This window comes from Ips typographus, linkage group LG1 (genome assembly GCF_016097725.1).
Source record: "Ips typographus isolate SLU linkage group LG1, UJ_Ityp_2.0, whole genome shotgun sequence".
In the NCBI taxonomy this organism is placed as follows: Eukaryota; Metazoa; Arthropoda; class Insecta; order Coleoptera; family Curculionidae; genus Ips; species Ips typographus.
In genome coordinates, this window is record NC_138422.1 from 6,900,554 (window position 1) to 6,913,354 (window position 12,801).

The following is a 12,801-nucleotide window of genomic DNA, read 5'->3' on the forward strand; positions in this document are numbered from 1 at the left end:
AGTTTTGAATAGATATTAACACCCATTATCTACGCGTGAGTAATGTCACAACTTTTGTCTTTGTGGGATAAAGACATCTTTTTACCCTTGTTGTACAAAATATACTATACAGGTGTGGTGAAACTAAAACCTGCCACAGGAAAACCATGTAACTGACAAAGAAACATTGATACTTGCATGCGCGAGACAACGACAGAAAATCTAAAAAAAGTAGTTGGCAATTTTGCTGCGATGTTGTCAAAGTCACTCTGCATTCCTCGATTAGATTACTTGCAAAATTAATTTTCTTACTAAAACATTCCTAATCATTTCGATGTATTTAGATAATCTGTTTGCGAAAAGTGCCCTGTGTTTTTGTGTTTGCCAATAACAAAATTATGTGACTAATCCAGTGGATGAAAACAGATAGGCACCTGGCAACATTGCCTACTAGGTTTTTTGTCTTTGTCTCGCTAATGCAATTTTCTATGTTTATCTCTCAGTTACATCAATTCAATTCAATTTTTGATAAGACTAAATTTGCAGCCACAATAAATGCGTTTAAAATGAGTTCCGCAAAGGTCGCGGCTGACGCAATCTCATACTTCCTGCGATTCGAGTCGAAACAATAAAAAGAAAAAAGACTAGGGGATTCCGGCATACGGTACTATACTTCCTTACTATATCGAGCCGGCTGTTTTATCAATGAAGCGAAAGTCGGATGAAGGCAAACAAAAACAATAAAACACGTGTTGAGCTTTTCGTATTTCTCTGTCTCGCAATCGGCTTGGCCGCATAATTTACCGACTGCACTAGACAAGGTCGAAATGATTGAGAGATCCCCCGGCTTTAACTTACTTTCCACTATATTATTTTAATTCGCCTGACATGACATTTTCCAAAATGTATGAGTTTTGTGATCAAACTGGTATCCATACCAGGAACACCCTGAACATAGGAGTTTAACATATGGAAAAACGGTTTTAATTTTTCTCTACTCCTACATGGATATTGGTTCATTCCTTAACAGTATAGAGAACGGATAACTAGGCAATTGCCACCGGTTGAACGAATATATAATCGTACACTTTCCACATACATTACGATATGAAATAGACCAATCACAGACAATCTTCAGCGTGCGACATGAAATAGACCAATTACAGCTAAACTTGAACGTAAACAAAACAATTCTTTTTGTCATCCGCACTGACAGTTGGCATCAAAACATTGCATTTTGGCTTATGTTTTGAGACAATGAAAAAGCCGTTCAAGTTTCAGTTAGTGTTCAATTAAAATATAAAAACATCTACTTTATTATATGAGAAAGCAATTGATACAAACTTAGAATTTACAACGAATCAAATCACCGCCCTCTGTACAAGAAAGCCAAGAAGGTGCATGCCAAAAATTCCAATATGGCCGAAATAGTGGTTGACAGTTTGCATTTGTTTGTATTGTGGAAATTGAGTTTTTCGATGATTAAATTAATTTTTAAGGTTTAAAGTCAAGACTTGGGATTACTTGCCAAAGTAATTTTTGTTTGCTATTGTATATTGTTGTTTATATGTTTATTGTTCTAGTGAAAGTGTAGTTTGTGTTCATTTTATTGTGTTATCACTATTGTTATTGTTCCTTCATTGTTCTATAATTTGTGGTTGGTTTTTTAACTTAAATTCTATAGCGTCTACAATATGCCGTCCACTTGTTGTTTGCCAAATTGTAAAAGCAATTTGGTGAAAGGCCCAAAAGTGTCAGTCTTTTACTTTCCAAAAGACCCTGCCCGAACCCAACAGTGGTTGAAAGCTTTGAACTGGAATGATTTTACTCCAACACAATACTCAGTGGTAAGTACAATATGCTTTCTCATTCAGTAAACTTATTGCCTCTTACATACATAGGTATGTGAGTTACATTTTGAGGTCGCCTGCACTTTGAGAGCAACAAAGGTTTACTCTGAAGAAACAGGACAGCTTTTAGAAGTTCCATTGGCACATTTACATTTTAAAAGAAAGGTCTTGGTAATAATATAAAACCCATTTACCAGTTTTGCTTACCTAGCTTCAAGGATTTCCAAATTTTCTTTGATTGAGCAGTTTTCACATTAGTTTGTTGTACTTTCCAGGACAAAGGGTTCTAATAAAAACTTGCTTTGGCTGGACTTTATTCGGTATAAAAAGCCATATCTATACATATCTGGGTCAGGAATAAGAGTTCTTTGATTTTTCACTCACAACTTCTAATCAAGTACTCGAAAAAATAAAAAAAAACATATTTTCTACTGCATCTGCATAGGTTTGTGTAAAAAACGAAAACCGCTAACGCCGCCATTAAAAGTGACATTCTAGGCTTTCTTGTACAGAAGGCGGTGATCAAATCCATTCAACCTCAACCTAAAAGACGAAGTTAATCAGCTGTCACACGGTGACAATCCGAGACATCGGTCAAACTTTGGCTGCGTCAAAAGTGATAATGTAAACACGGACACGTTTCAAACATTGAGTGTTTATTTGGGTGAAATTTGGTAAGTAATTCCAATTAGTCGTAGAAAAAATAGCCTGTGTAAAACTCGGGCGAATTGTTCATATCGCCCTCGTCCTCGTGCGATAAGGACATCTTATTCACCCTTGTTGTACAATGTACTATTATAGGTAAGGTAAGCCGTAGTTATAACCTTATTCAGTGTCTCTACGCTTATTTACTTTGCAGCTAAGTTCGCAACAAGTAAAGTTGAGTTGAGAATGAGATTATAGACAAAAGCAAAGTAAATCGTCTCGTCTAGCTCAGGGGTTCGAAGCGCCACCGACTTTTAAGAGTAGGAATTAAAATCGAGATCCTTCAGATATACTGATAGTTTTCTGACCCAAAGTATAATGAAAGTGAGCTAATCATATGGGCAATAACTAACTTATTAGGTTCCAGGGCATTAAAACACCAAAAGGTAAAATTCAGTAACATATTAATCTAATAAACTAGGTTTGATCGGCCACAATTATTATCGAAATCTTTACCAAAGTAAATCGATTAAGTAGTTCAAGTAAGTAAATCAAGTAAGTTCATAATTAAAAATAGGTAAGTCAGAGTCAATGGTTCCAATAAGCAAAGTTAAAAAAATAAAGACTATCAATTCAGATGGCAAAGGGATGGTAAAGGGGGACTGGTGTTAGTGGGGGTTAAAAGGTGGATTAAATCTTGCCTGATAACTTCTTTACAGCTGTAACTACGCAGTTTAGAGTTGAATCGGCCTGGTAAATTACAGGCGGAGTCTAGAGGTGAAAGTTTACAAGCAAATCAGTTTCAGGAGGGAAGCAATAACTAACTTTCTTCTTCTTCTGTGAGTGCCTAGGCGTTACAGAGATTGGCTATCAACCCAGCAATTATAACCTTGTTGACCGCAGCTTTAAAAAGATCACTGGTGGTCATTGCAAACCAGGATCTTAGGTGTTTCAGCCATGAATTTGCTCCTTGTCCACGTTGTCCAAAAATTTGTCCTTCTTATATCTGTTGAAGTAACTGGAATCTGTCCTATTTCTCGTAATATGTGGACTTCACCGTAATAAGTAGTTCCTATTCCTTGTTCATCCTCTCCATCACCTCTTCGTTAATAACATAATCTACAGCTTTTTACTTATAGCTTCAGTCAGCTTTCACGATTCTACTACGTACCAAAGAACTCGGAAGAACGTAGAACACATAGCAGCGCAGTAATCTTATCTGTGTTCTGTAATCTTAATATCAGCTTCTAAAAACTCTTTACTTTCTCATTTTTAAGATAATCGAATTTCTTGTGAGTGGAGGCGCTTGTCTTTAACGGTAGTTCCAAGATAGGTGTAGTTACTATAACTCTTTTAATTTGTTGCAGAACTATTATTGTTATTCTTCCTGCGGCCACTGCGTTATTACTGATCACCATAAATTTTGTTTTACTAATATTCAGATCAAGGCCATATTGTACACTTTCTTGTGTTATTTTGGTCACGAGCACCACAGTATCATCCGCATATCTAATGTTATTAATGCGGTTCCTGTTTATTAGTATATCACATTCCGTTTCCTCACAGGCTTCTTTGAATATTTGTTTGGAGTAGATGCTAAATAATAACGCTGAGAGTATACATACAATCTTGCCAGTCGTAAAGGCAGATTAGTTCCAGTACAGGTTGATAATTATTCTAATGTTCTTCAGTATTTCAACCATTTTTCCATGTTGAACTCTTTCCAGTGCATTTGGATAGTCTATAAAACAGCCATATACATCGCACTCATCGCAGTTAACATCTCTACTTCTCTGGAACAGCACCTGTATGCAAAATAATGCCTCTCTTGTACCCCAACAGCCTCTCAGAAGTTGAACTGTGTATTTGACATTTGTTCTTCACTAAGTTCGTATACTCTTTTGTGTGAGTAGTAGTATTTTACTTGAAATGTGTAGACTGGACCTTTTAGTATTTTTAATTCCTAATTTCTTAATTTTCCCAGCCAGGTGAATATTGTGAGTCCGCAGAGGGATATCAAGCGGCAAATACGGATAAACCGCTAAAGCGAATGGTGCTATCCTTGGTAGGGTGTGGCCAACGTGTAGTCTAATTCGGGGGGTTGATTATCGTTTGGTATTAGATTATGATGTCATCACTCTGTTAGAGCACGTGGTTTCTTAGAGTGAAAATTATGTTCATAAAATCCATTATTAAATAAGACTTCCGTATATCGAGGATATTGGAAAACATATTGATAATTTAAAATTTGGAATGAAAAAAACCAAATGGAAATAACGTCACTTTTGACTGAGTTCCAATTAACGTTTACGTTTTGGGTACAACTGGTTCCTAAAGAGAAAATCTGTTCTAGAGGTTAACGATAAATTGTTGGGTTTGTGTAGACGTTTACGTTAAAGTGTGCAGTAACTTAAAGTGCCTATTATTTACTTTACTACCAGTTAGAAAAAAACTATTTTTCATTGTTTGTTATCCAAAAAAATAATGTAATATGTAACCTACTTGCTGCTTCTCTTAAGATTCAACGGTCACGCTCTGTATTGTCTACACATTTCCACTAAATTGAAAAGAATGACGGCATTATCAAAGCTAATGATCTTGCTATAGATTATTAGTAGAATCGCGCACACCCACTCATTAAAGGTTTATTCACATAATACGACAACAGCCCGGAGAATACGTTAATTATTAGCGCGTTTCAAATTACGTCACTGACATAAGATTCACGGTTTCGTTGTTTACGTAACATGTGCGTTCATTAATCGTTACAGACGACCTTGAACTTTAACTAGTTGTGTATGTAATAATTATTCCAATCGCCATCTTCCATCTCTGTTCATTTCGTCAGTCCGGATTTATATTGGTGCCGCATTGTCTGACAAATCGTAATAATTTAAGACTGCAAGTAGTCAGAAGTTTAAAGCGGATGATAAGGTTACATGTTTGTTATGTATTTTTTGCAATATTCAATTTTATGTGCGTAAAGTCAGGATTCTTGATTCTTTTGGTCTGCTTTGACCGTTTAGTATCCGTATTCTTGAAAGAATATGACAGGAACCTGCTATTGTAAACTGCTTTTGTCACATTCTATCAACACCTCTCTTGAGAGTCTCCTTTTCTGCTTTCAAGAATTCTTAGAATTATGATTACAGCAGCAGTTTTGAAGGAATTGGTATATAGGTTAAAACCTCGGTTAAAACCATTTGTATTTAAGGAGAGTTTACACATGCATAGATTAACTTGCGCCAATAGAAACTGGTGTGTCAGTAAACTCAATTTTGCACGTGTAAACATCAACTTGCATGCAAATTGATGTTCAAAGACAGCCAAAGAGCCAACATTCAAAGAGGCCTGTGAATTAAGTAAGTAATTTTTGTACTATAGTAACCACTTATATTGTTTCAAACTATTGTTAGATGTTTTCTTAGGATTTTCCTTATTATGTTAGCAAGAAAAATGTAATATGTAAAAGAATATTGATATAGGTTCAAACTATTTGTATTTAAGGAGAGTTTACACATGCATAGATTAACTTGTGCCAATAGAAACTGGTGTATGTGTGTGTGTGTGCAAGTGCACGCTAAGATTCAACTTACATGCAAGTTGATGTTTACACGTGCCAAATTGATTTTACTTGCACACCAAATTTTCACTTTCAGGCACAAGTAAATTTTGCATGTGTAAACTCTCCTTTAGTGCAGATAAACACCTAATCGACTTTAAATTAAAATTCCTCATCTAGGGATACATTCTTTATAAAACGAAATTGATGATAATGGAGAAAGGTATAAACTATTCTGTGTAGCAGAATTTTTCTTGGGTCACTGTGGCTTTGAATAGTGGCGAGAATTACCATTCTCGTAAGTTATTATGCCAGGATATTCTTCTCGATTATGACTTGCAGAATCTCATACCTTTGACCTCCCATAACGTGTCCGAGGTATTGCAGTTTTGTAGTATGTAGGATATCCACGCCCTTCTTAGGACCTCTAGGTTTGTAGCATGTTCTGTCCATGGTATTCTCAACTTCCTAAGTATGTCCACATCTCAAAGGCTTCCAATTTTCATACAGAAACAAAACAGAAGGACCGGGAATACATACCTTTTGAGCATCCGAGTTTTTAAGTCCAGGCTCAGATCGCGACTACAGAGCAGCTTCTTGATCCTTATGAAGGATGCACGGGTCTCAATCTTCTTCTATTGCCTTATCCCTTTTGGACGTTGGCTATTAATATGGAGATTCGAACTTTATTAGCAGCTTGTTTGAACAATTGGATAGATGACAGGCTAAACCACTTCCTTAGATTTTGCATCCAAAAGTTTCCTCTTCTACCGTCCACCTTGCCCTGAAGGATAAGCTGCTGAAGGCGACGTTTGTCGTGTCTCATCAGATGGCCAAAGTATTCCAGTTTCCTTTTTTTACCATGAATGTGACTTCTTGCTGTTTGCCAATTCTTCTGAGTACTTCTTCGTTTGTGACGTGATTCTTCCAGGATATTCGGAGAACGCGCCGATATATCCCCATTTCAAAGTCCGAGATCTTTTTCATAAGTTATAGTATAGCAAGACTGTGAATATGTAGCATTTTATCAATCTAATTTTTAGTGGTAATGAGACGTTTCTTCCTGTTTTAATATTTAATATGTTTTTCATTGTAACAAAATTTGATCCTTCCTTCTCAATCGTAGATTTGATTTCTATGGTCACGTCCCATTGACTGTGAACAATTGTTCTTATATGTATATGTGTATTTTTCAACGTGCTCTATGGGTTTTTGGTTTAGTGTAAGACTTTCTATTGGTATTCGATGTTTGCTAATGCACGGCTTTACAGCTTTTTGCCTTCAACATATAGATCCTAATTTGGCACTTCAGTTTTGGTAACATTCATGTATTTTCTTAACGTTAAGTATTAGACCATATTCTCGACTAGATGTGATGACCTTATTCCACATATTTTGAAGGTCAGACATGTTTTGGCGGAGAAGTACTGTATCGTCCGCATAGAGCAAATTGTTATTGTTTTGTATTCCACCCTCCTCATTTTCGAGGGCTTTGGTGAAAATTTCCTCTGAATACAGGTTGAAGAGGAATGGCTAAAGAACACAACCTTGTGTGAGTCCTCGTTTGATTTCCACTGCCTTAGTCAGTTCGGACTGTATTATTTGTATATCTCCTTTGTCGAAGTTTTTCGTTTCAGAGCTTCTATTAGTTGTTTCTCACTTTATCAAATGCTTTGTTACAGTCAATAAAGCAGGACATCAAAACACTTGCATCAATCATTTAATAATATAGCATTCTCCATTTAGGTATCTTGATACTCTTGATAGCCAACGATTTCCAGCAACGCCACTGGTGTGTTATTGATTTTTACGAACTGCAGTAAAACATTACTGGCTTCTTTACCTGTTTTCTGAAAATTGCATTTACTTTATGGAAATCTTTATCAGGGAATAAAAGTTGTTCTATGCGGAATGTTCAGTGACTGACACGAATAGAAGCCAAGTCGTGACAGCGTTTTAAACTCGTGCAATTATGCATAGACAAACCATTCAAAACGACGTTGTAAAGTCCACAAGTCGAAACCCCGAAAACTTTCCTCAGAAACGGAATACAAAATTATTATTTATCATACTTCGTAAAAGCCAAGGCCCAACATATTCTCAGTCCAAATCGTCCGATCCCTCGTGTTTACGTCACCCGACAAACGGTACAGGCCTACTATGGAACGAGCGTCCGGAATTTCGGCAAAGTCAGAGATGAGATTGGCGTTTCCAACGTATATCGGCGACACTCCAATTAACTCCGGGGACACGTGTGGGCGTCCGAGCCCCCGGACTAGTCCAGCAAGACCGGAGCCGATCGTCTAATCGGCCCCCACAGGTGGTTACATGAGTGCGACGGCGAGGAGGTGGCAACGTCGCACCAAATGTGGTCGAGCGGCTGAGAACGGTGGCGCCATCCGCTCGGGAAGTGGCGGGGATGGTTATTAAGCTGCGTTGCCAAACTGTCACAGAAGTCTTGCATTAAACTACCACTGACGTTGGATTGATTGAACAATTTCACACGCTCTTTTCCTGTTTAATGTGATCCTATAAGTTGATTGTAAATTAGTAACCTTTTACCACTAAACTCCGCACTGGTTTAGGGATGACATTCGAGTTTTTCCACAGCAGAAACTACTAAAAAAAAACACCAATCCCGCTGCAAATCCTGCAACAAAACAATGCCTCTCCAAAGGTAGATTTAATAATAAGGGGTTCTTTTCAAGTGTCTGATGCGTGTCAACTGAAATGACCGCGAGTTATGTAGATTCGGTCCTTGATTCTGGCAACAATGCAAGTTTTTGTAAACAAACCGTTTGTGGGAAACATAAGTTAAAATTATCTGATTTTATTTTATTTCTTTTCTAGGTTTGGACGGGGAAAGATCACGTTTTTAATGTCACCGCCTGAGTTATGTTCATACTAATCTTAGTTTAACTTTTCTTGTGACTTAAGTCGGTTCTAATTTATTGTACAAAATAGCATTTTTAATTAAATAATGTTACAAATGTTGTGATGTTTTTCTAGTGGCCGTATGACTATTTGAATGATTTATTATGTAGATAGCAGAAAATAAAAATATCTTTGTTGGTTGGTATAACAGGCCATTCGGGAGAAGTTTTTTATATTTAGACGAAAAACTTTTTAAATAAAACTTGTACAGAGTTGTTTTGTGTTAATTCATTTGTTTTTAATGGAAGTTTTACAGAAATAATCATTTTTAAGAAGTATCTTTATAAAGACTAGTTTTTTGGAAACTTCTTTGATTTGAAGCATTTGATAACAATTAGTTTCACTTTTGAAGATGTAACTGAATCAATGTTACGGAAACATAAAACGAGCAAAATGACATCATAAAAGATTGCTAATTAAAAATTACCACACAATATTAACCGTTAAATACATAGATTGGAATTGACACTCAATTAATATTTTGCACTCCATTTTGGACAAAAAAAAAACATTATAACGTTATAACCGAAATATTTAATTAAAAATTAATTTAATTTTGCAACAATTGTTTTGATCGTTATTTTATATTGTTTTTATAAAAATGGTACCTCATGTCCTATTACATCAGTCGTCTTATTTGTACACATTGAATCTTACAAAAAAAAAATGAGATTTTGACAGTATAAACTTTATCACTTATAAAGCCACGAAAGTTGATAAAATCCTGCTATAACTTCAGTCATCAGTAGCTGTTTTCCGTTGTAACCGTATTAGATACCGTGTTTATCATTCTTGATAAGCTTAAGCAAATTTTGATAGCTTTGTCGCAGAATAAAAGTGTAACATCAGAAGCCCCAGCGCCTTTCATGGGTTTGTTTCGTTTTCTCTAGGACTTTGTTCCATTGACGATTATACGGTCGTTCACACAATGTATTGTTTTAATCGGTTTTATAGCAATTGTATCAGTCATTTTTATTTTCAAGTATAAAATGTAAGAGTGACAATTTAATAAATTAAGCCACTTTCACAAAAAATGGATGTCTCCAGCAATAAATTAGAGAATTTTGGTTTTCTTTAACTTATAAACCCGCCAAAATATAATATAAATACTAATTTATTTAATCAACTGAATGCCCAATTTATACATAATCGTAACTTGAAAAAAATTTAAATACCTTTTTTTTCCTAATAATTAGTCTTGATGTAAAACGCTGTAAACTTTTAACTTTTTTTTTGCCTCTCTTTTTGTCATTTTAGTTCGTTTTTACTTATTTTAATCCATTTTCGTCATTGCGTCGTTATTTAGATTTATTTTTGTTACCTTTTCTTAACTTAATATGTGGTAACTTTTATCTACAGGGTGGACCATATTGTGGAGCAGCTCTCTGAGATCAAAGTATTTCGATCTTTCTGAAATGTCCTATATGCCCGAAAGTTGATATTAAAAAAGATACAGAATGTAAATTTCTGCAGTTATCTTATAGTGTTGTGGTCTGAGTTTTTAAAGTATAATTTAAAGATGTATCTCAACTATGTCAAATCTTAACAAATCTTTTTTCGGTTTGGTTTACTAAAATGCTTTGTATTTTTGTACGTGATTCTCAATTCTTGTTAAATTTGACCAACTTAAGTTCAGCAGTTTTCTAATAATTTGATAAATTGGTTTAATCTAGAATTATTTAAAAATGTTCTAGCTGGATGGTGTATTTGTATCCATAACTCATCAGGTTAGGGAGTATTTAAATTAACAGCTTCTAGATCACTTGGTTGGAAAGAGAAACCTATGCTTTCATGGACCTCACGCTCGCCAGATTTGTCACGTTCAAATTTTTACTTTGGTGTGGTCACTGTCTGTGTGCAATTTGAGAAAAACTTGTATACAGGATGTCCAGTTTAAAATAATGTACAGGATTGATCTGTATATTTGGTCTGCTTCAGACCACTTAAAAACCGCATCAGAAAAACTAAACGACACTACGTTACAAAAAAATTATTGGGTAAATTGGCCATGAAGAATCGATGGCAAGTATTTTAATGACTACCAGAGGGCGTAATTGCCATCTTAAATTTTAAAACTTAAATTTGGTATCAACAATAAGAATCAACTAAAATATTGTTAGCTTCTCAGCCAGGGTGCTAGTTTTGACACCATGACCCAACCAAGAAAAATCAAGAAAATCAAATAAAATGATATGACTTTTTCTTTATGAAAAAGTAGCCAAATAACATCCAAATAGGCCAGTAAAAACTATTTTTCAAAATCTCGTTCCTAACCTCAAAAATTGTGAAAATGAGATTTATGGAACTTTCCTAAAACTATTAAAAATTTAGCTACAAAATGAATAAGATGTTAAAGAGGCAGTTGCAAGTCTAAATAGAATTCATTTAGGTATGATTTAAAGAAAATATATTATTAGAACATTCATGTTGCTCCAGAATGACTTTTATTAATCACTTTAATATTATTTTTGAAAGTCTTATATTGGGATACCCTGTACGCCTACTGAATTATAGTAAATTAAGTCGGAAACATGCACAAACATAACAAATTTATGACAAATGCTATTTTATTAATAAACAAGTTATTGATCAATAAACTAAGAAGCGTATCTCAAATATACTGACCAAAGAACAGCAAAGGTGATTTATTTTTTGCTTTTTTTAATTAAAAGATATAAATATACACTAGTTGCAGTAAACTTATCAATAGAAAATACCATTAGAATCATTTACAATAACTGGCACAATAGCTGACAACTGAAAAACGAAACGAAACGAAATAAAAAAATGTAGTTGATGATGGTATCTAGAAAACAAAACGTCGGAGCTGAAAACTAAAACTATTTTCTTGAAGAGCATCATAAAGTATGTCCAGAAGGTGCCATTGATTTTTTAAAATAATAAATAATAAAGTGGTAAAAAAATAAAATGGAAATTTTACTTTTTCGGTTTTTGTCGGATATCTCCGGATGTAATAAAAATGTTTTGAGTTTTTTTTAATCAAATTATTTAGCAATAAAATGCGCAACTTTGCCTCCATTTAACTAAAGCTCTATCAACTATAGTTTCTGAGATAGATAGCAGTGCTAATGCATCGAATTTGTAACACATTGTATATCTGGATCAGAAATGAAACGTTTGTGTATAAAACGAAAAAAGCTAACACCGCCATTAAAGCATTTTAGGCTTTCTAGTATAGAGGGCGGTGGATCAAAGAATGCAACTGTGACTGTCAAAATTGACAAGGCTTTTGTTTTTTGAAAGCGTCTTCAGCGGCCATCAGAATTTTACCTACAAACACAGTTCGGGTACGGACTTTTTGGAGATGTTCTTTCTTGCAAAAAATGTATTTTCTAAAAGTTTTCTATCTCATTTAGTTGGTGTCCAATGTATGTTTTATAATGAAGTTATACCTAGCGTATAAATAGTAACTTAATGGTTAATACAACAGCCTACATTAACAGTAATGATAGTGGTTGGCCTATTTTTGACTGTACTGTCAAATACTGTATAGTAATGAATGGTAATGGTAAACTGCACATCTACTGGATACTGGTATGTATTTTTTGTAATAATTGAAAGGGGTCAATCATTTTTTTATTAGATGTCACATAAAGAACAAACACTATTTTGATTTTTGACAGACAAAAATCATAGCCAACTTGACTTAAAACTTTAGTAAATGTTTATGTCCTTTAAATGTCACATAACCTCAAATTAATTAGATTAAAAAAAATGTATGTATTTTCTTTTAAAACTTTTTTCGAATTTCCATCGCAAGCGGAGAAATTCAAAACGAACCTACGAAACCGAACACAGGCCATGCGGCAA

At 34.7% G+C, this 12,801-nt stretch overlaps 1 long non-coding RNA gene across 2 annotated transcripts; it reads left to right on the forward strand.

Moving 5' to 3' along the window:
* The first annotated feature begins 2,419 nt into the window (after positions 1–2,419).
* Positions 2,420–9,186, forward strand: LOC145730235 (uncharacterized). Of its 2 annotated transcripts, none has more exons than XR_014178574.1 (4): positions 2,420–2,503; positions 2,689–2,847; positions 2,902–3,016; positions 8,887–9,186. It is a non-coding gene; the product is annotated as an uncharacterized LOC145730235 (long non-coding RNA). The 2 variants fall into 2 exon arrangements; XR_014178571.1 differs by lacking the exon at positions 2,420–2,503 and adding an exon at positions 2,518–2,630.
* Positions 9,187–12,801: the final 3,615 nt, after the last annotated feature.